We start from the raw sequence: 22,455 nt of genomic DNA, 5'->3' as shown, positions 1-22,455 counted from the left end.
ACAGTTGTCATCCTCCACCTTTTCTGTGTTTGGAAAAATTAGCATTAAAGTCAGTTCAAAGTCAGACAGATGTATTTATAGTTCTACCCAGGATTTTTTAGGCTATACCTGGAATTTAATGTCCAGTTTGGGCCCTTAGCTCAAGAGAGACATTAGAAAAATGGAGAAGGTCCAGCTGAGGGTCACCAAGATGATCAGAGGGTTGGAGAACTACAAAGAAAAGTTAGTAAGTTAAGAAAGGTTAAGAAAAAGTTAAGAAAAATAAGATGCAAAGAAAAGTTAAAGGAATTGGATTTGTTCGGTCTGCAGAAGAAAAGGCTCAGGATGGATCTAATCAGTGCCTTGTAATACCCACAGAAGGTAGTGGTAGAAAAGATGGAGATGCTCTCTTCAAAAGGATGGCAAGTGGCAGGATAAGAGGTAGTGGACACAACTTGCTTTAGGGGAAACTCCTTCAATATAACAAAAAGAGTAATTTTTCAGCCTGAGAACAACTGAGCATCATAACATGTTTCCCAGAGAGGCTGTGGGTCCTTTCTCACTGAAAATATTCAAGACTTTGCTTGACAGTGCCCTGGATAACCTAATCTAAGTCTCTGTTTTCAACAGCAGTTTGTAACAGGTCCAGAGGTCCCATGTAACTCAGATTTCCCCATCAATCTGCAAAGCAGACATGGGATCTGCAGTGCCACATCCAGCAAACAACCAGAGAACACGGGGAGGAGGAGAAGGAGTAAGCTCAGGCCAAAGTGTGTGCAGAGCTAGGAAGGACTTAGGACACGAATCAACAAGAAACTGCATGTCATTAAACATTTATAGAACATTTATAGCTTGTCAAACATGGCTAATACAAGCAGAGCTTGTTTGGAGATAAGCATCAATGGGACATTTCCTCAAAACTGCTAAGCTTACTTATAGCTAAAATATAATATACTGCACTAGTGCTGTCATACCCATTAATTGCCAAACGTAGTTCCTCCTGAAAGTTCAAGGATGTCTGTCTATTTAGAGCACAGGAAAATGTTGCTGAGTCTCTGTTTGTCTAATTTAAGCCATTTGGCTAATTTAAGCCAAATAACTCAACAGCTGATACACTAGGCATGTAAACCAATGGGAGATCAATGCACTTAGATAACAGGATGTCTTTATGTAATGTGCAGAGACTCGCTGGATAGTATATTTGAGAGGCTTCTTAAGTGAAATTGAATTCTAAATCATCCAATGTCTCCAGGAAGAGGCCTCTATATATTTCAGATGCAAGAGTGAGAGATTGCGTCAGCAGATTTATATATATCTGTTTGCTTTTAATTAAACTTTGTGCTCAGCTCTGGAGCTTGCAGCATTTATTGCAGCTAGGAAATTGTGGTTTACTACAGCCCCTGGTTGACATTAAGTACACTATAGAGCCAGAAGAGTGTTTACAGGCCTCCATTATTGATTCATGGGTATTTTATGCTTGTAGCTCTGAAGTAGAAAACTAAAGCTATATTTAGGAGATGGGTTTTTGTTGTTGTTGTTGTTTTCCACATGTAGAAGCCTGATCTAGAACTGCCACTAAAAGAAAAATGATCGTTTTCAAAGTTCAGAACTAACCAGTAATTTATTTCATTACTCCAGCAGCAGCATGGTCTATATTAGAATCTTCCCCCCCCCCCCCTCTTCCCCCCCCCCCCCCCCCCCCCCCCCCCAGGAAACAAAACACTGCATTCATTTGAAACTTTTAAGTGATCAGCAATACCAGGAATAAGAGGCTCACACACTCCCGCTCATCCTCCACCACTCCCCTAATCACTGGTAATTAATCTGGATCTGGCAGATCTGGCAGTTGTCACAATGTATTTTAGCCATACTAAAAATCTTCAGGTTTTGTGTTTCTAAATTTACAGCAAGTTTTGGCACATAAGCAAAGAATATTTTCCCTATACTACAGATAAAGACATCATGAGCCCCCTTCTGTGGTGGTGCAGTATTTTGACCTTTCTTTATTGAAATATGCATAACAGGCCAGCAAGAAGTGCTACTGCAATACAGTTTAAGCTATAACTTTGTACTTCCAGTCTATTATAAAATCTAAGTTATGTATCCCACTGGAACAGCTATAATTGAGCACACAAATCAAGTGCAAGGACAAGAGGCTCCTGACAGAAAGAACAGAATCAGAGGAACTGCCTCATGACTCTTGCATAAACTGAGCACCTTATTTTTTAAAGTACTGAAGCTTAATGCAAAAGTAACTAACTTTCAACCCTCACAAAATCTGCTATGAAGTTGAGATGGTTTTCAACTGTAAGTCTACTTCCTGTCCAAAGTGGGAATGCCCCCATAGTTGCAGTAGCTTTAAGATTTATCTTCACCATGTTCATCTTTAGAATCTTCTTTTCAAGCCAAGTCTCTATTGCAAAGCAAGCATGTCAAAGGGAAAGCCATCTAAACAAAAGCAAGTTCAATACTGCTTCTTGAGGAAGCTCATTTGAGCTAGTGCTCCTACCATGAGAGACACCTTTGACAACTTTTAACTAAAGTGAAAAAGCCATTTCACAAAATTAGGCTCTGCCCCTCCAAGGATCTATCCCAAGCTGAGACAGGAGTGCTACATCTGCTGTGGTCATCCACATACTTCTCTCACTCATATTGTTCTTTGAGCTGCTGCTGTAGGCCTGCCAATGGCACCATGGTACACTTAATAGAAAAGATCTCCACTGCTTAACCTCAACAGGCTGGGAAGAATCATCTCTTTTTGATCATTTTGAACCTGGCATTCCCTAGGTCTCTTACTGCATAAAGCAGGACACTGTTGTTCCCTGCTTTCTCCACATCAATAATAATCAAAGACTAGGCTGAGTGAAACTCCACTTAGAAAATACATAGGATCTTCAGATGAGGTAAGTCATCATAACATTGAAAAAACAGGAGGTAGCATGTTCAGATTGTGAGAGGTTTGGGTATATGTCATGTTCGTAATATAATGTATTCACAATACACAATCATTATATTCAATGCCTGCTGCAGTGTTAATATTTGAAAAATCTATTGTTCTTGACATCATGATACACAGCATGTACTGTGAGGAAACAAGCATGAGAAAAGTAATTATTTGGAAAACAGAGAGCTGGGGAACATAAGAATCCCAAGTGGGTACACATCTCCCCTTCCTGCAAAGTTACATCACTCACCATTCTTTCAATGCCATTCTGGAGGAGACCATGCATCTCATGAGAAGACCTCACCCACGACCTTCAAAGGCAAAGCCCAGGCTTCAAGGCTCTGCACAAAGGGATAAAAAAATTACCAAAAAGAATTACCAAAAAGTATCCAAGGCCTGGCCTATTTTGACTTTCCTTGCTTTAGGAAGAGCTTGCAGCATGATGTATCTGAGAATTAGAGACTGTTGTTCTGGAAGCTTGGAAGAGCAGGTGCCCATTTGGATTGCTGGGTCCCTTTCAAAAACCAAGTGCCATAGGATTCTTGCTATAGCCCTAGACTAAGCAGAAGGGAGATAAATTTCATTCCTTGGATAGAGAAATAATGATAATAAATCTTTGATCAAGAGGAAGCTGTCTTATTAAAAAAGAGAATGATGCTGTAGCTGGAGGGGATTATGACACTCACCTAGGAGGAAAAAAACTCCTGTTCCTGGCTTCTGTTTTGAGACCAGGGCCTCATCAGTTGGTGTTGGCTCAGGAGTCATTTGTTGGCTGTAATTACACCTTTCTTCCCCCTTTGCCAGCTGTTTCACTTTGCATCTTGACACAGAGGGTTCAGAGCAGCCTGTGGTCCTTCAGGTGACTCCTTGCAGCTCTACCCTTACGCACGTGTCCTCATGTGCGTGCTGCTCAGACTCACATTATCCATCTATACATTAAGAAGAGTGCCTGCCTTTTTTTCTGTGTTACTGTTTTCATATAATTTATGAATACATGTAAAAAATACTATAAAAGAAAATTACTTACAGCATTATTTTCCTTGTCACACCATCATACTGAGTAAATCAGGCATAGCTTTTGCTTCACTTCTCTGTAAAAGTCTATCACTTTTTTTTTTTTTTTTTTTTTTTCCTTCAGTATCAAAAGTAGAGCTTTGTAGGACATGGTTAAAGTAGAAAAACACAGGTAGATGACGCAGTACAAGACGGCACTCGTACTGTGAGATTCCTGCTTTTGTTGATGCTATGCATCTTTCTGGCACTCTGTGTGTAAATTGATTTAATTCACCAATGATATTTTGGGATTTCCTATGTGTGCTAAATCATAATAAAAGTCATCCGCTGATGGCAAAGCCTCTCAGCTCACCAGACTGCAGATTCCTCCCCATCTGTTGGCTAGGGCTGTCCAAGACAGATGAAATCCACTTGAGATTGAAAAGGTGTGAGCAGTAAATAAAGGGAAATCCTGGATCACCACAGAGCGTTCAGCCCCCACACTTTGACCTCCCTTGGTCCCTTCTATGTTTTGTTAAGATCATATTTCTTCATGCACTGCCTGGCTTAAAAGCCACCATAAATCTGTGGCTTGTAGCAAGAATAACAGAGAAGGCACTGTGTAATACATGGGGCTATAACTCCATCCAAGGTGCTCAGGAGCAGTCATAAATCAGCAAAGCAAAGCTTCGTCTAGAGAAGTGGGCTGGAGGCTGAGGTGAGAGCACTTGCCATCCTCCCCATTCTCTCTGCCCACCTCTGGTGGCCCCCGGCTGCTGGAGAGAGCCCACCTGCAGTGGCCTTCCTGCTGCAAAGCAAGGACCATCTTAGGGGAAAAAGAATAAATGAAATCACAGTTAAATGGAGTTTAGGGAAAGGGGTGAATTACAAGTATGATGGTGAAGGTAGAGTAGTGAAAGTACAGGTATGTGGGAGGGACATGGACAGGCAGATGCCTGGAAGAGTTGCAGGGAATACCCATGACATACATGAGGCAAGAGAAAAGAGGCCAGGTAAAAAGGTCTAAAAGGGATCATACAGCATTTCTTACCACTCTTAGTTTCCTAGTATTTCTCTTAAAAGTGGTGTTTTCCATGAAGTAATATCCTTTCAAAGTTGTTTGTCGTCATGGTTGTGATTTTCAATCATTTATATTTTTTCTCTTTCTCCCTTTCTCTCTTTTGAGATGAGCTTTGCCATGTCCAGTTTGCTGACTGGAACTCATGTAAGCTTCAGTTGAAGTCACAGATGTACCTTGTTTGTTTAATTTTCCTCCAGTCTCAGCTATATGAAATCAACTACATAAAATTAAATACTTTTATTATTTGAAAGAATAATCATCATATAAGGTTATTCTTAAAAGGAAGAAAACATTTTAGAAAAATATTCACATTTTCTAACTTAAAGTATTCATTCAATGTTTTTAATTTCTTTATAGGATTTTGTTCTAAAAAAAAAAACACTAATTGAATAGGCATGTGTAACATATAGGCAATAATTAGTCATATAAGATATGACTTGATCATTAATTCTTTTCCTCACAACAGGGAGTAGAGGGGCAGGCACCAACCTATTCTCTTTAGCGACCACTGATGGAACCTGTGGGAATGGTGTCAAGCTGCAGCAGGGGAGGTTCAGGCTGAACATCAGGAAGAGGTTCTTCACTGAGAGATGTCACGCACTGGAGCAGGCTCCCCAGGGAAGTAGTCACGGCACCAAGCCTGTATGAGTTCAAGAAGCATTTGGACTGTGCACTTAGTCATATGGTCTGAATTTTTGAGTAGACCTGTGTGGAGCCAGGCGCTGATCCTTAAGGGTCCATTCCAGCTTGGGATGTTCTATGATTCTGTGATTCTATGTTTACATACACTCAACATGGTGAAGCTTTGACAAGACCCACCCAAGGCCAGACAAGACCAGGGTGGCCACAGCCTAGGCATTGCCACCAGCAGCCAGACGGTGTTTAGTCTGGTTTAGCTTTTAGCAGAAAGCTAAACCAGTCTAGTTTAGCTTTCTGCTTCTGGGCCTGCCCACTTTTGGGTGTATTTAGGGACTGGGCTGTAGGCAGCCTCATGAGCAGACTTCTGTAAAAGTTGATAATGCAAACTTCTGGGTGGCATCTTCCTCCTTCTTCTTCTTCCTCCCCTACAAAAAAAAAAAAAAAAAAAAAAAAAAAATGTAACCTCAACACAACTCCCCATAATCTTCTCCCACATCAGTAACAGCGCAATGCCATGCTGGTCTTCTCATCCTCTCCCTCAGTCGATCCCTCCCAAACTCATCAGGACAGCTAAACAGTAGAGGAAAGACCTCACAAAGTGAATTAAATTAGAAATTGCAAGTAGTAAACAACCAACACATTCTGCTTTTTTTTTTTTTTTTTTTTTTTTTTTTTTTTTCTGTTTTCTTTCTTTAATGATAGAAAGCACTGGTTAATCAGAACCAAAAACAAACAAAACAACTGACCAAAAAAGATTTCTAGGGTTCTTCAGGCTTGGACAATGGAGATAAAAGTGTATTAAATATTGTTGAAAAATTGCACTTCATTCTGTTACTGACTTTGTTGGAAAAATGCTGAATGAGACTTGCCGCTGCTTAACACGAGTGCTGTACTCAGTGGGCAACAGCAAGCTGAAGCAAACTCCAGCCCCTGCTCTCTTCAAGTACTGTGACGTGCTTACCTCCCCTTGGCAGTACCTGCACAAACTAAGTCATCGTGTACTTTGACTCACATACAGTCAAACCGCTTCTTTTCTCCCCACTGCAGATGTTCTGCACAGTTCAAGTAGCTGTACACAGGAGCACATGATCATCAGTTGAGGGTATTTTCTTTCTGCAGCTATTTTAGCTTAATGTTAGTAACAACTGTTCCTTATTTTGTGTTCACTTACTTACCCAAAGTAATGTAGATGCAGCTCCCCCATTAGAAACTTGGAAATAGTTTGAATAAAAGACACAGTACCATATTGTGGATCATACAATCTCCTCCTCTTTGCTCTAATATGGAAAGTCTTCTATGTGTGGGAACTTTCTAAAGAAGATTATTCTCATTTTATTTTTGCTCATATTTTAATAAAATTTGGGAATGATCATTTCTTTTTATTACCTTTTCTGTCATTTGGTACAATGTGACAGAAATGACTGTCTAAGACTTAATATATTCAGAAGTTTTCCTTTTGCAATGACAGAAGATCTTAAAACTTAAACTTTGGAAACAATACTGAACTGCACAGGGGAATGAAGTGGAAACTAATTTGTCAATTCAAAATTCAAAACATTTCTGAATTTTGATAAGGAGAGGGAATAATAGTTTAATCTCTAAATTCTGGACCATCAACCATTAAATTTTACCTGTGGTAAATGGAAAGAAGAGAAAAAGAAAATATAACTGCAGGACATGTTCAAACTTGAGGGGAAAATTATTATTTTTTTTACATTCTACCTGATATCATATGCCTAACTGTAGTGGAGGTCACTGTGATGTGACAGTAAGCCAAACCTAAACAAAAATGGGACCTCTGGGATTCCCCACCTGATTTTCAGATAGTTGCTTCTGGAACACCATCTAGCAAGTTCACAGGGTAGCTTTTTAGCAGATGTAAAAGACACAGTACCAAACTCGGGTGAAATGCAGAGAGGAGCGTGTGAATGCAGCCACACGAGAGTCATCTGCTCAGGAAGGACTGTGAAGGCTGAGATGAGGTTGGAACCCCCCCATGCCCTGGGGTGCAGCAAACGGGGGTTTTCTCTTCACAGTTGCACAGGAAGTCAGATTTTTTCATCACTAAAAGCAAGTCGGTCGAAAAACCTGTCTGGCAGTGTGAAAAAAAAAAAGACTAAGCTGCCATTTTTCACAAAAGCTAAATGCCAGTTGCCTTCTGTGAGAGCAGGAATAATTTTATTTTCAGTTTAGATGTTTACACTGAGAATGTATGAAAGGCACTTTTATTTGTGTCACTCTTAAGTGCATCAAGTATTTCTCTCTTCCAAGTGTTAATTAAAAACATGTACTAATATATAAACTGCTGCACACTTTCAGTTGATTGAGAGACCTTTTTAACACACTAATGCCTTTGTTTGTGTTATAAAATCTCACATGAGCTCCTCAAGGATGGAAATATTATTATTTACATTTGAATATGCAAGCTGGACAGGGAAAACCTCTAGTAAGAACCTCAGGCCCTGGCTGGAATACAAAACTAAGCCACATCAGGCAACTTGGTTACAACTTGGTTGTCTCTTAACCTGCTTACTCATATGGTTTTGATTTGTGTTGGAGACTGGGCATGAACAGTATTCCACAACCAGACAAAAGCCTTATTACGATCAAAAGCTGAGCATGACTGTTAATCATTACTGTAAATTGTAAAACAATTAAAAGTGCCAAAGTGACTTAAGAGCACAGATCTATTTGAAAATCAATGTACTTTTGGCCTAGTTTTTTGATGCTGTTGTCCTGCTCTTTCAGCACTGCTGGCACAGATTTTTTTGGTAAGATCTGGACATCCAAGTCACTGAGTACCATACCCTTGCAGACATCTTCAAATATGCTATCCACTGCAGTGTTCTAATGGAAGTTACCTTCATGGATTAAGTAGAGACACACTTATCAGAGCCATGCCAGGGCAGCTTTAAAATATGTTATTAATCCTCCTGTCCTTCAAATTTTGTATGCTGCTCTTAGGACAGGCCTAATTTTTTATTTGTATTCTTTCCCACTTGCTGCATTGATGCATCCCACTTGCTGATTCCACTTGCTGCATCTGCACTGCAGCCACAATGACTTCTGCAGCTCAGCTGCCCACAGCCCACATCTCTCTGCAAAGCACACGGTGTGGGAGGTATCTAGCCCAGCAGCTCTCCTTCCTTGGCATCACCCCCTGTGAAACACCAGCACAGCATGGTGAGAACAAGGCAGGCAGGCACAACCAAGCACTCCAGCCTTACTGCGGACAGCTGTACCCATGAGCCTGGGCTGGAGGAGCTGGGCTGTGCTACAGACCAAACCTGGCCACTGTGGGTTCCAGCACTATAGAAGACAGTGGCATTTGGGTGCAATCAGGGTCTGTGGGCTGTGCTTGGAGACCATGCGAGCACATCCTGGGTGTTGCTGGCAGACACCCCTCTCTGCCAAGAACAGGCATGCCTGCCTTGATGGCAGTGCAGTGGTACCAAAGGACTGGCTGGCAGTTGTAAGCACACATGCTCTTGGAGCTTGTGCACGTGGTTAAATGGACTTTTTCAGTGTCGTCTACTCCAGCCCCAGCTGCACCTGTGCAAAATAAATGGCATCAGCAGGATTTATCATGGTGCACAGAAGTAGGTTGTCACCTCAAAGCTAAAATCCTCATGAAGTTACCAAATCACAAGAGCAAATAGTTTGGATGTTTTTCCTTGTATGTTTTTGTAAAATTGGTTTCCAGTATTTTCACTTCAAAAACTTCCAAACACAATAGGTGAGTGGGGCACAATTTGTTTCATCCTGTTTTTGACTGGCCTTTGTATGTGCCTAGATGGAACTTCATTTCCATTAAGTATATTAATTCCTGTACTAACAAAGACCAATGTGTAGAGCTAGAAGGGAACAGCCCAGCAGAGCAAACATGCCTCATGTAGAGAGAGATGTGAAGTCACAAACACACCTTGTGTCACCCCTGCAGTGCACTGATGTCTCTCCGCTCTGTGTGCAGTGATGCAAGATGTGTGGGGAGCTGCTAGATGTGGCCATTGGAGCTGCTGCCCTGCCTCCTGACAGGCAAAAGTATGTGGCCAGCTTTCAGCTGGATGTCTGCTTCTGATCTGTCTGCCTGGCAGAAAACATGAGGTCAGTGTAAGAGGTAGAATACCCCTACTTGGATGATCATTTGGTGGTATTTTTTTTTGTCCAAAAAGTATGTGATTTAACTGCAGACACTGGTCAAATTCCGGCTTGTATAGCCCCACCCTGCTTTTGCCAACTACTTTTTCAGATTTAATCTAATTCTGCATCCTCCCATCCCTTCCCACCTTTGATTTGCTCTTGTACTGCATGACAGAAATTATTTCTTTAGTTATCTTGATAACCATTATTCCCATAACTAATATGCATTCGTATTCTGAGAACTGCATAGCGTTAGTTACAGAAAACCTCCAAGCCCAAACAGGTTTCAGCTGTGACATCTCTAAGGTAACCGCTGTGCACAATCACATTCATGGTAATTAGCAATATGTTCAGACCTCACCTTCTCTGAATGGTGCATACTGTTTTATCACAGATGACTTCAGATAAAATTTTATTTTGTTCTCATTTAATGTTTGTCTCCTGTTTGAAGAACAGTCTTGGGAACAGGCAGTTTGGGGAAGCTCTTCGAGCACAAGTGAAGGCGCGCATTTTTTCACCAGCTCTCTCCCTGTAACCACAGGTGCAACTCTTGTTTTGCAGTATGTTGTGCAATACATTGAATCTGTATCAATGCTGACTGGCATACCAGCTATGGTCTTAGCACATTTTTGGATCCTCTCCCACTATAAATCCCCCTTGTAATTTGCTTTTTCAGTCAAGCTCCCAGTAACTATGTTCAAGGCTTTTGTCCTCTCCAGAGTGGCTCCAGAGGAACAGCCCTGCAGCGGGCACCTCATGGTACCTATGCACAGTAGTAGTAGAGATTTTTGCAAGTGTGGCTGGTAGCACAGACTTTTGCTAGAGTTACCCAGCTTGTCTAAAAACATTTACATTTGTTTTAGTCTTTTAGCAAGTGGAGTCAAAATTTTCATGCTGGACATCTGTTTTTGGAGAATAAGGAAGTTTGCACATGTTAAAACAAAACTCAAAAACTTACCAGCCTTGTGGAATAAGAAGTGTAATGTTCCACACATACTTGCAGCAGAGATCTAAAATTTGTAAATGGTGGCCTTGATGGCAGGGAAATGGTTGATGTTTATGTTGAATATATGTGTACTTTCTCCTGGGCAGAGAAGGGGAACAAACAACTGAAATCCTGGCCTCACAGAAAATTCTGTGCCCACTGCTTTTCGCTTAGTCTGTTATAACCAAATACACAGGCATTGTCCCAGCAAGAAATACTCAGCCTCTCTTCACTTAATGCTGTTGTTGGACTAAAAAACAATGTTTAAGCAGATACAGATTATAAAATTGCATGCTACGTAGCTCATGATCATGTGCTTTCCTCACACCTAGTGAGTCTGCACAACAGAACAGTGCATGACCTCAAAAAAAAACCCAACAAACCAAACCAACCAACTAACCAACCAAAACATGCCCCTCCCCCCAAAATGCTGACTTGAATTAAAAAAAAAAAAAAAAAAAAAAAAAAAACAAGCAAAAAAACCCACACTTTCCATAACAATTCTAGCCCAGGCTACTAATGTTTTGTTACAAAGTTTTTCTGTATATAACTCTGGAAAATATTTGGCACTATAGAGTTGTTCTTTCAAGTTTCTATTGCTGTTCCCATTAGCTGTAATGACACCTACTGCTAAGGACAAACCTGATTAACCGCAGGCTTGCACACTGCTAAATATAGGCACATGTTTTTGCATTTACTGTAGATCCCAGTGAAGAGAACGCTATGGATTTTTTGGGCTCTTTGTTTTAATGGGATTGCTAGGATGACTAGAATCTGAAAACTCACAGCTCATTACCAAGAACAAAATGCTGACCCAGACAGAGACAGAAGACTTTAAAATGACTTCAGAGGCAAGATCTAAAAGGCTGTTGTAGAATGTGGAGAGTACTTTCCGCCTTTTCACCTCTTTCTCCAGTACAGAATATTTGCTATGTATTTACTGAATGTAAAACTAAGCTACAAATTTCCAGGCAGTTTTGCATCTTGGAGAGGAGCAGGATGCTTTAAGCTACACACAGTGCAATCACTACTCTCACTCATCTAAGATGTTTATGCTGCAGCTGTGAGTCTGCATTTTCAGTAGAAGAGTTCAGGATCTGCAACACATGTCCTGGAGCCCTTGAACATGGCCAGCATGGTAAGTATCCCTACAGCAGTTTTAAATTAAGAGATCCTCTTTAAACAGCAAGAAGAAAAGAGAAGATTAAAAGCAGCCACAGTATTGCCTATTCTATGTTTTTCAGACAGTAATTTTTCCTCATCTACCAACTGCCTTTATTCCTATGAACAAGAATCAAGTAACATTCCTAGCCATTTATTAAAGGTATTAACAAATGGCCCTGTTTTGAAGTGTTGAGTGACCTCAAAAACCTTTTGAGTCTAGATATGTGTGATATTTTTGGATGAGAGAAGCAATAAAATACCCAGTTTTGCTGCTGAATGTAACATCAGGGTTCTTTGTTTTTTCTTACCGTGGATGTCTGAGCTTGCCTACATATATGTAAGAGAGTAATGGTTTTTATGTGAGCAAGACTTTCTTTTGTATAGCATTTGAGATAGGAATAGAGGATTACAACTAACTAAAATTTTCATTCCGCTTTACATTAATCAGATGCTGTATAATCAAAATATACACAAATGACTCTATATAACCAGCTTGATAACCCTGATCTTAAGGTAACCTTAAGTTTTACATGATTCATATTTCCTGGTACTTTTTGCACATGGAAGAATGATTTCAGTGCCTAGAACTAAAACCAGCACCTTATTGCTATATTCCCCTTCTTCCACAGATTTTTTTTTTTTTTTGGGGGGGTGGGGTGGTGTAAGACTACAGTTTGTATTCTCAAAGCATCTTTATTGGATCTAATATTTTCTGTCCAGTTTTCCAGGTGCAATTTGTTCCTTTTAGATACTCAATGAATTCTCTTTTGGGACCATTTCAATGTCATGAAATGAGACTGCCTATGAGCAACTGAGGGTAAAAAAATCAATGTCTGTTTTTCTTTTTTTAAATCTGGTCCTTGATTTTAATTGTTATAGCTTGTTATTTGTAATACAAAGCTGATCTGTCGAAGAGTGTTGTGTGAGTTAATCTGCTATTTGTGAAACATTGGAAGTTTCCTGGGAGGCACGGAGGGTTGAACAAAAACAGTGCTCTGCTAGTAAAATTTGTTGCACTCAAACTAAGATGTCAAGGAAACACGAACATCTTGAATGCACGTTCAACAGCATTTTTGGAATCATTTCCCACGATAACGTCATTCCACTGAAATGAATCAGAAACGAAACAGATCAAGAACAGACAAACTTTGGAATAAGCAAAATTTCTTTAATTCATTTTTTCTCAATGGTTTAAAAAAGATCATTATTTCACAAGCAGTTATTAAAAACAAAGCAAGACATGAAAGTTAGAGCTATTAGGGACAGGGCAACAACAATTGTATGTAGACTTACTGTGCTGGTCACAGAAGTCTACTTTAGCCCTTGATTTTCTGTGAATTAAGACACTGATGTTATGCTGCTTATCAGGGAAGGCAGTAGGTTGTATAGTTATCTCCTGATTGGGGCAAAATCACTACCCTGAAACCACACAACCTACTACCTCATCCTGTTAGAGCATCAAGTAGATCTTTTGAAGAATACTAGCATTTCATCATTTGCAAGTAAGATTTCCTGAACACCTTCTATCCCACGTGTATCTTAGTCTTAAAAAGACCATAATTATGTCCTGTCAACCCTTCCTCAGTGTTCTTTCTGGAAGTTCATCAGAATTGGTCAGGTGACTCCACAGACAGAACTGCAGTGGAAAGCACATGCCTTCCCAAGTTAGCATTATGTAATACAAAAGTAAGTTAAATCAGTGTTCAAAAACTGATTTTTAAAAATCTCTTTACTTAGGATTTTGCTAAAGTTAGTTAAGAGATGTAGGGTCTTTTTACTTTGCATTTACTGGTTCCAGGGCAGAACACGAGCAACTGGAAGACATCCTCTTTGTCTTATTATCCAAGTCATCACTTAGTTTGTCAAACAGCTTATGCAAAGTGGGTTTAAATAACTTCTCAATCAAAATTGGCATTTTCCATTGAGTATAAACACAAATGCCACAAAGTAATGAAGAAATGGGTCAGGTTTTTACAAACAGCCACTCTAAAGAGCATGCTGGCAGTTGGAGAAAGCTGAGCATGAGCAAATCCACAGTAGACTGGGTTGTACCTCTGTGCCCTGTGACACACCTCCTCTGAGAAGATGACAAAAAGGAAATTAATTTTGAATCTAAATGCCAGATCCAGGAATTTAAACAATATAAGGACATTTGTGTTCTTTCATAACCCTGCTATGAGAACCAAATTCAACATGTAGTCAGAGCCAGAGAATGTTACAATTGAAATATATTTACTTTGCCTTTTGAAGACATATCCAGCGATGATATCACAGCCACTTCAGGAAAGACAGTAGATTGTATAGTTATCTGACAGGCAGGGCATAACCCTAAAACTATACAACCTACTACCTCACCCCAAAGGACAGTCAGACTCTGATCAGACGAAAGACAAACTATATTCCCAGACAGCTGGATGACTTGGTGACAACCTAGAAGACAGAAAACTCTGGAGATAAATATTAACAGTGTACAGTCTGAAACAGTTTGCTACATACCAGCTGACATTTTGCTTAATGAGCTCTAGTTTCACATTTGAAACATTTAATAGATTTGCAACTTGTGAAGTCATGTCAGTGACAAGATACACAAGGGGAAAGAGGATACAGCATTCATTTTTAATAAATGCACTTTTGTACTTCCAGCTCTGACATGACTGCATCTTGTCAAACCAGTTTTGTCACTTTAAGAAAGGCATTGTAATGACTTAGAGAGTGGACGCTGATTTAGAGGGATTGTTTAACATTGCCTTCTAGATATTCCTCTATTACCCTAATGGGGAACAGCTGAGTTTCTCTGACTGACTTTCCAAGTTCTGCATGGGTAAATCCGTAAGACTGAATCAAGAATTTGTCCAGACTGTGAGAAAATGTTAAGGCTTACTTAAGCAACATGCTACTCCTCAAAGGACAGTAAATCAGCTCTGAATCAATGGCCAAACTAAGCATACACTACTGTACTACATAGACTTTTGTTAATATGACTAACAAAATTGCCACTATAGTATAATCTACTTTAATCTCACACCTATGCTAGAGTTTGACCAGCTTGTTATCGCCTGCCGTCTGGTTTGATGTACAACAACACATCCCATTGAGGGAAAATCCATAGAAGTGAAAAGAACTGTAATACCAGTCCATATTGTAATATAAATACCACTTTAATAAGCAGACTTTCAAAGCAAATAACCTAACTTCACAAGCTAACTTAGTCTTTGTTAACAGTAAGCTAAAGAAAGCAATAAATGATAAACACAGAAACTAAAGCCATGCTTCACTATGAAGCAGGTCTCACCCCAAAGGAGGCAGTTCACATTTCAGGGCAACTGAAGTGATCTTTCACTGCTCTTAGCATAATTGATTTGGGAACCTAAAAAAGAGAGCAGCAAGAGAAAATGCATGTATCATCTTCATTTCTATGCATACTGAAATAATTATAAGGTGAGTGACAGCAACTGAAAAAGCAGAGAGCAGCTTCTCTGTACATTTTCTCAAAGACAACCATGCACAGCACCAGCTTTCTCTTTCAGTTGTTACTATCCCAATCATACCACAGGCCCAGGGGCACCCCCAATTTGAAAGAGACAGGCACAGTGAAAAAAAGAAAAGGTATTTTCTTTAGATTGACTCAAATGTTAAGAGCACTGCAGAGACAGGCAGAGGTATTAGCTACTTCACCTTCAAGGAACAAGAGAATGCAAATGCCTAACCAAATTAGATAGCAATGTGTTAATCTATAAAAGGCAACATTATACTGTCAACTTCAAAGATCACTTCACTGTAGTGGACTGCGACCACATGTAGAAAGAGGTTACTGATTGCTCCAAGCTGTACATGTTGCATATTTGTGGCACAAAACAGGAACGGTGTAATCTTGACTTCTCTGAGACCACTGCATGAGAGTGAATACTGTACAACCCCAGATTTTGCAACTTAAAACATTGATGCCCTTGCAGGCCAAATTATTATTTAATTATTCATTAAATTATTATTTAATTATTCATTAAATTATTCTTTGTATGTTATATAAAAAAGTGTAGTAGGAGAGATTTCAGCATCTCTTTAGCATAAACTGGTAATAACTAGTAACAAAGCTCTCTCTAACCTCAACTGATGAAAGCCATTTGGAAACCTCTGCAGCAGAAAGCATGACAGTTTTCTCTATACACTTAAGAGTTTGAAATACCTACATTTTCTGAGTGCCAGCTTTTGGGTAAGGTCAATTACTCTCCAAATAATCACTTGAAAATTAAAAAAAAAACAAACAAAAAAACTCCCATGCGTGTTTTTTGTTTAAAAACAAGCATCTTCTTTATGTGTGCAGCCAGAGATCTCAGTATTTTTCCTAGGAGCCTGGAATTTGTATTGGAGCCTTTTCTAAAATTCTGTGCAGAAGCTGGTAAATTTTAGAAACACTGGGTGTGTACCTGTGTACTATGCAGTCACCTCACAGAAAGGGCTATAGTTTAAAACAAACCCTATGCTTATATAAATATAAACCAGCACATAATAATTGGAGGAAAGCTGTGTACTGTGTGATTTACTTCAAAGTGAGACTTTTGGATAAGCATTTGTTTTAGAGTGTAAGAAGAAAAACAATGTAATACTTCAGTGTAACTGCTCTTTATGCTGGATGGTCCAGTGAAAACAGTTCAAAGAATGAATTTCTGGCATTAAAAATGATGTGTTTACAGCATTGAAAAGCTCAGCCTACCCCACAGACCCAAACACTTCCAACCACGAGAAATTTCAGATGAAGATCCTTGCAGCTGATTCCAGTGACTCCAAGAGACAGATGTGAAAATACAGACCCAAACAATGGCAAAATTTTGGAAAACCTGATATGTTTTAATGATTTATACTGCCTATCTTTCACTCATGGGTGTAATGGGAGACTGAAAAATGTTCATCCTTTTGAAAAAATTGTGAGCTTTTAAGAAACATTTCAAAAAGATTCACTTATCTTCTACTGAATGCAGCTAAGCTTTTGATAACGATGTTTAAGATTCTTCTCCATACCTGAAGTTCTGACATAATGTTGCCTTAATGTACATTCTTCCACAAAAAAAGAATAATTTGTTACTTCATAGACACTTAGATAATTATTTGTAAAGCAATATAAACCTTGTGTAGTTCTATTTTCTGTAAGATCAGTTATTATGGGTTTTAGTAGTTTAAAGAATTCACTAGCAAACAAAAATGGAAAAGAATGTGCTTTATCCGACATTTAAAATTAATTATTCTCCTGCTCTTACAAGCTGCTCATAAACTTATTTTAATTGACTGGATCACCAAACAAGGATGAACTTTAAAATACCTAATGAAAGAAAAGTGCATGTTCACTTTCTTTCTATGAAGAAGATATGAATACAAAATAACTATCTGGCAAGAGTTATGTTTCTAGTTTAACAACTGTTTAATACTAGGAAAAATATGACATTTCCATATTCTAACTCTCACTGCTCAGTGAAAAATGTCTTGGAACAGATGTTAATAAATACCTCAGCAGTCACTTTTAAAAAGGCACAAAGCCAACTCTGCTATTTCTATGATGTAATAGGAAAGATGACAGTTTTAGAGTTGGGTTGTTATATAATTAAAAGCCTTAATAATTAACAGACACTGGGACAACACAGAACAAGCATTCTGCAGTTTCAGAGCACCTTTCACCCCAAAACTCAGAATAATTTACAAATGCAAAACTTCACTAGGATACCAGGGGCGAGGTAAATGCCCCAGGTGTGTGCTTGAGGAAGTGCACGGTGACTGCACTGGGGAAACGCACAGCTCAAAGATAAGCCACAAGGTAGGGACATTCCCCAGCAAGGTTAAGGGTCTGGATGCAGGCCAGATCAGTGCTTTCTGGCTTGCTTCCACAGAACAAATATCTTCTGGCTTCCAAAGTCATGCAGACACCACTCTGTTCCTGCAGACTATTTGTTCACTATTATACATGTCACAAACTTTTGCTGTTAAGAGTGGTTGTGGGGTAGATGGCTGAGGTTCTGCTGTGGTAGATGCTGAGACCGAGGGAATCTTTCTGACTGAATCCAATAGACTCTGTGCAGGAAATTAAGCTGACACATCATCATGTGAGCTACGGACGTGACAGAGCAGTACCATCACAGGTAACTTTTCTGAAGATTTCAGACAGAAACCAACAGGTGGAGGGAAGGATACAGTTTCCTGAGATCCACATATGACAAACTTCACACACAGTATTTCCGAATGTATCTTTAAGTAAATATAACATACATAATACTTTCATATAGCTTGAATCCTTCAAGAAGTGAAAAGTATTTTACAAACACAGATTCTGTGAATCTGTGACTCCTTGGAAATATAATGTATATGGTAATTTAACTCATTACTGAAATAAAGTTGCTTCTAAGATGGCAAACTAAGATGTCTCTTTCACTGATTTTGAAACTTTACTGTAATTTAGTAATCATATAATAATCATTAATCATAATAATGGTTTGGGTTGGAAGGGACCTTAAAGATATGGTCCTCATGGATCCATAATGGGACCATCCAGTTCCAACCCTGCTGCCACAGGCAGGGATGCCACCCAGCAGATGAGGTTGCCCAGGGCCTCATCCAACTTCTGTTGTTGGGGGCCCCAGAGCTGGCTGTGGCACTCCAAGTGGGGCCTCACAAGGCAGAGCAGAGGGGGACAATCCCTTCCCTCTACCTGCTGCTGGCTGCCCTTCTGTTGCTGCAGCCCAGGGTGCAGTTGGCCTTCTGGGCTGCAAGCGCACACTGCTGGCTCATGATGAGCTTTTGGTCCACCAGAACCCCCAAGTCCTTCTCCACAGGGCTGCTCTCAATGAGTTCTTCTCCCAGTCTGTCCTCACATCTGGGATTTTCCAGACCCAGGTACAGCACCTTGCACTTGGCCTTGCTGAACCTCATTAGGTTCATGTGGGCCCACTTCTCAAGCTTGTCCAGGTCCCTTTGGATGGCATCCCTTCCTTCTCTTGTATCAACTACACCCCTCAGTTTGGTGTCACCTGCAAACTTGCTGAGGTGACTCAATCCCACTGTCTATGTCATTGATACAGATATTCACAGAATCACAGAATATTCAACAGTACCCATCCCAGAACAGACTCCTGAGGGACACAACTTGTCACCAGCCTTCACTGGGACATAGAGCCATTGTCCTCAATAAATTAAGATACATTCTGCTGGAACTTCAGACAGGTACAACAGGAAATATTCAAAGCATCAAGTCTCTACAGCCTCCCTCTACATTCAGCTGTTTTTCTAAAATTTGTTTCACTTAGGCCCTGCTCTCTGTAGTTCTCTGTACAAGCATTTGTCTTTCTCAACTGGCTACAAAAGAACATTAGCCTCCATACACTAAGTTCTTAATATCTGTAACTAGGCATTAGTATAACGAGACTGTGAATACGAGACCAAACTTAGCTTTCTCTACCTTTTTGAGAATATCCAAATGGGTGATCAGCTCTGGTCATGATGTTTGTTCAGTAGTGAGGTTACTTAGTACTACGGTGTACAGGTGCACTCTTTTGGTTTCTATAAACCCTGTTCACAGTTTTGCTCTGGAACGATCTCTTTGAAATCCTCAGAAGACTTTTGAAAAGAAAAAATATGCAGTGGGCTTGGGGAGCAATTCATACACTGCTGAAAACAACAGTATGCCTTCACATGATCTCAGCGGCTTTGAAAATAGTCCTGATGATCTAGTACAGCACAGATTATAATGCACAGATATTGAAGGTAACATTTCTGGATCCTCAGAAAACGTTCACAACAAAATAGAATTTAGGAGCAACTGACTGCTTGTATTGAGCAGCAATTTCACCAGTTATGTAGTTGTCCACCTTTGTTTACCTTCATTAATACACAGAACATTATAGGTACTAGAATATGGTTCTATCACATAATTCAACAAAGTCACAGAAACCATTGTCTTTATCAAACTCTTTGGAAATACTTGGCAAAAAGGAACAGTCATGAAATAAAGCAGAACTCTGTGGCTACATGTCTCTGAGCTCTGTAGTAACCTACTATGTTCCTAAAATCCTGAACACTATGTATGGAAAAAAAATGGCAACAGCATGTGAAAACATACAAATGTAGATAATTCCATCTGCCACATTGTATCTACTACAGACCTGCACAAGAGATTCCTTACTCTTACCTGGACCCATGCTAAATTCAATGAAATTCCTCCATAGAAATGAATGCTCATGTAACATGTTTCAGAAAAGGTTTACAACACTATACAAAAATGGAACATGCTTAGTAATTGCTACTTTAATGTTCTGAATGAGTGTATAGGGATCTGGCTAGCGCTAAAGACAAGGAGCTGGAGCTGGGTGTACATCACAGGAGTTCAGCACCTTCACAGACATGTTCTATACATGTTCAAAAGACATTTAATAGCCTTAGTGCTGTAAATGTCTTGAATGTTAAAAAGATGCTTCAAAGGGGAATGTTGTAGGAAAAAGACAGTTTTCCATCAAAATAACACCTTATTTTTCTATAATGTTTGATCTTTTCTTGTTTATGCAAACTGAAGCACTTACACCGCCATATATTTTTCTTTTCTATAGCATTTATTTCTGAGTTTTGCTTATATAATATATAATACTCCAAATGCTAAAAAACTATAAAAGTTAGTATTCATGAGACTGACGAAAACACTCAGCATTCCTCAAAGCTTCCACGAAAAGAGAAATTAAACCAGGGCTATACACCAGCTACTTTGTATGTTGCGCTTGTATTCTTCAGCAAATAAAAATTTAAGGAGATACTTTTATATATATATATATATATATATACACACATATACATGTATTTATATATATATACATATATTATATATATATATATAAAATAAACTCCATAAGGAAAGCAGAACTGTTTAGCATATTACGAGCTATTTGCTTTGTACAACTTAAATATTTATCCTTGATGTTTTCCTAGCATAATCTTTCTGTCTGCTCACTTACCAGACGATTTGCTGTGCTAGCCCTGGTGGGCTTTCTGCCCAGCATAAGATGGCTGCCAGGAGTGACACGGACGGCTGCAGGAGCAGCAGCAGCAGGAACTCACGCTGGGCTGCACTTCCCAGCTCTTGATGGTAGAAATGATGATTACCAGATCCCAACGCCCAGAAATCAGGGTGAGGCCAGCAGCCAGGGGACTTGAAACCTGTGTAGAAAGGGCAAATCCACCACGGGCAAGTGAAACACATCTTATGAAAAACAAATGTTACAGGTATTCTTCACATCTTAGCAGGCATAAAAACCAAAAAGCAAGGGAGGATTATCTGGGAGATGAGTATCTGCAGTAAGAGGAGGTGAAGCTGTGCCAAATTAGGGATTGCTTCTTGTTAAGAAAAGAGATAAGAAAGCATGTCAGTTTTATTTTCTCATCAGAGATGGCTAAGAATAAAAGGTGAGAATAAAACCTTTCTTACAGTAAGCATTTCCTAAACATTCATAATTAATCTCCATGCTCTATACCAGATTGAATTCATGCAGATGACACAAAAATGAAATATTAATTACTCCCTTCCCCCAGATATTCACTTATTTCAGGATGTTGAATATTGGACCTTTTTTTTTTTTTTTTTGAAAGAGCTGAACTCCCTCAAGTCAGCTGACATCACCTGGATTTACTTAACATTTGTGAATATAAAGTCTGATACTTAAACTGAGTACCCTTACCTTTGATTTTACATGTAATACCCAGTTCTTCAAAATTGTATCTTTCCTACTTCCTCTTGAGCCCTGTGAAAATAAAAAATCCAACAGGGCACAATCACTGATGCAGGGAACAGTCAGGATTAGCATCTTCCAACCCATCTTGCTACTTACTTGGCCATCCCACAAGCAATTATTTGAATAATGTTTCCAAGCATTTTCTGATGAAAACGAACAAACAAACAAAACAAATGACAAAAAACAAACAAACAAAAAAACCCACACTCACTACATAGACAATATTAAATAAGCTATATGCTTTTTAAGACAACCAGACTTGGCTTTGTTAATAGTTGCAATTCACATGGTGTCACATCTAACCTATATGCTACCACTGATAGGGAGCTTTATTAATTGCAGTCCATACATATGTTAGGTAAATAACATCAACCATAGTCAAAAGAAATTGTCAAAACAATATTAACCTGATGTCCTCTTGAAAACCACCATCCCCAATCTCAACCTGCAAGTTCCTTTTTGGGAAAGCTGAATTTTCACTGTCAGAAGGATTTATATGCTTGGAATTATTTTCCTTTTTAAAACATGCAATAAAACAGTACATGCAAGTTCTGTCTTAATTAAGCATCAAGAATGAATGTCAGACAGAGTATGTTCAAAGCCTCAACAAAACTAAAATTCATTTTACAGAAATGCAGCTGCACTAATAATTCTGGCTGGTAGAAAAAATGTCTTTTGCTTTTTGCCCCACAACACTTCCATTTTAAATTTTAGCCCTTAGTGAGCTCAGGCAGCTGACAAGTAGGACTGAGAAAGTTAGTAGACTGGGATCCAG

The 22,455-nt window shown here is 39.3% G+C and overlaps 1 long non-coding RNA gene across 13 annotated transcripts in view; it reads right to left on the bottom strand.

Moving 5' to 3' along the window:
* Positions 1 to 1,691: 1,691 nt before the first annotated feature.
* LOC137843238 (uncharacterized) overlaps positions 1,692 to 22,455 on the bottom strand; it is a 96,344-nt gene continuing 75,580 nt past the window's right edge. For 11 of the 13 annotated variants that reach the window (XR_011089423.1, XR_011089422.1, XR_011089428.1 and 8 more), the window contains 3 exons: positions 21,627 to 21,689; positions 20,907 to 21,108; positions 4,744 to 6,061 (listed from right to left, as the gene is read on the bottom strand). This is a non-coding gene — a long non-coding RNA (uncharacterized lncRNA). Of the gene's footprint in view, positions 3,265 to 4,743; positions 6,062 to 7,530; positions 15,293 to 20,906; positions 21,109 to 21,626; positions 21,690 to 22,455 lie in introns of those variants that run through there. The other 2 variants (XR_011089421.1, XR_011089424.1) reach the window with 2 other exon arrangements.

Source organism: Anas acuta, chromosome 1 (assembly GCF_963932015.1).
Source record: "Anas acuta chromosome 1, bAnaAcu1.1, whole genome shotgun sequence".
Taxonomy (NCBI): Eukaryota; Metazoa; Chordata; class Aves; order Anseriformes; family Anatidae; genus Anas; species Anas acuta.
This window is presented reverse-complemented; position numbering and strand designations above follow the sequence as displayed.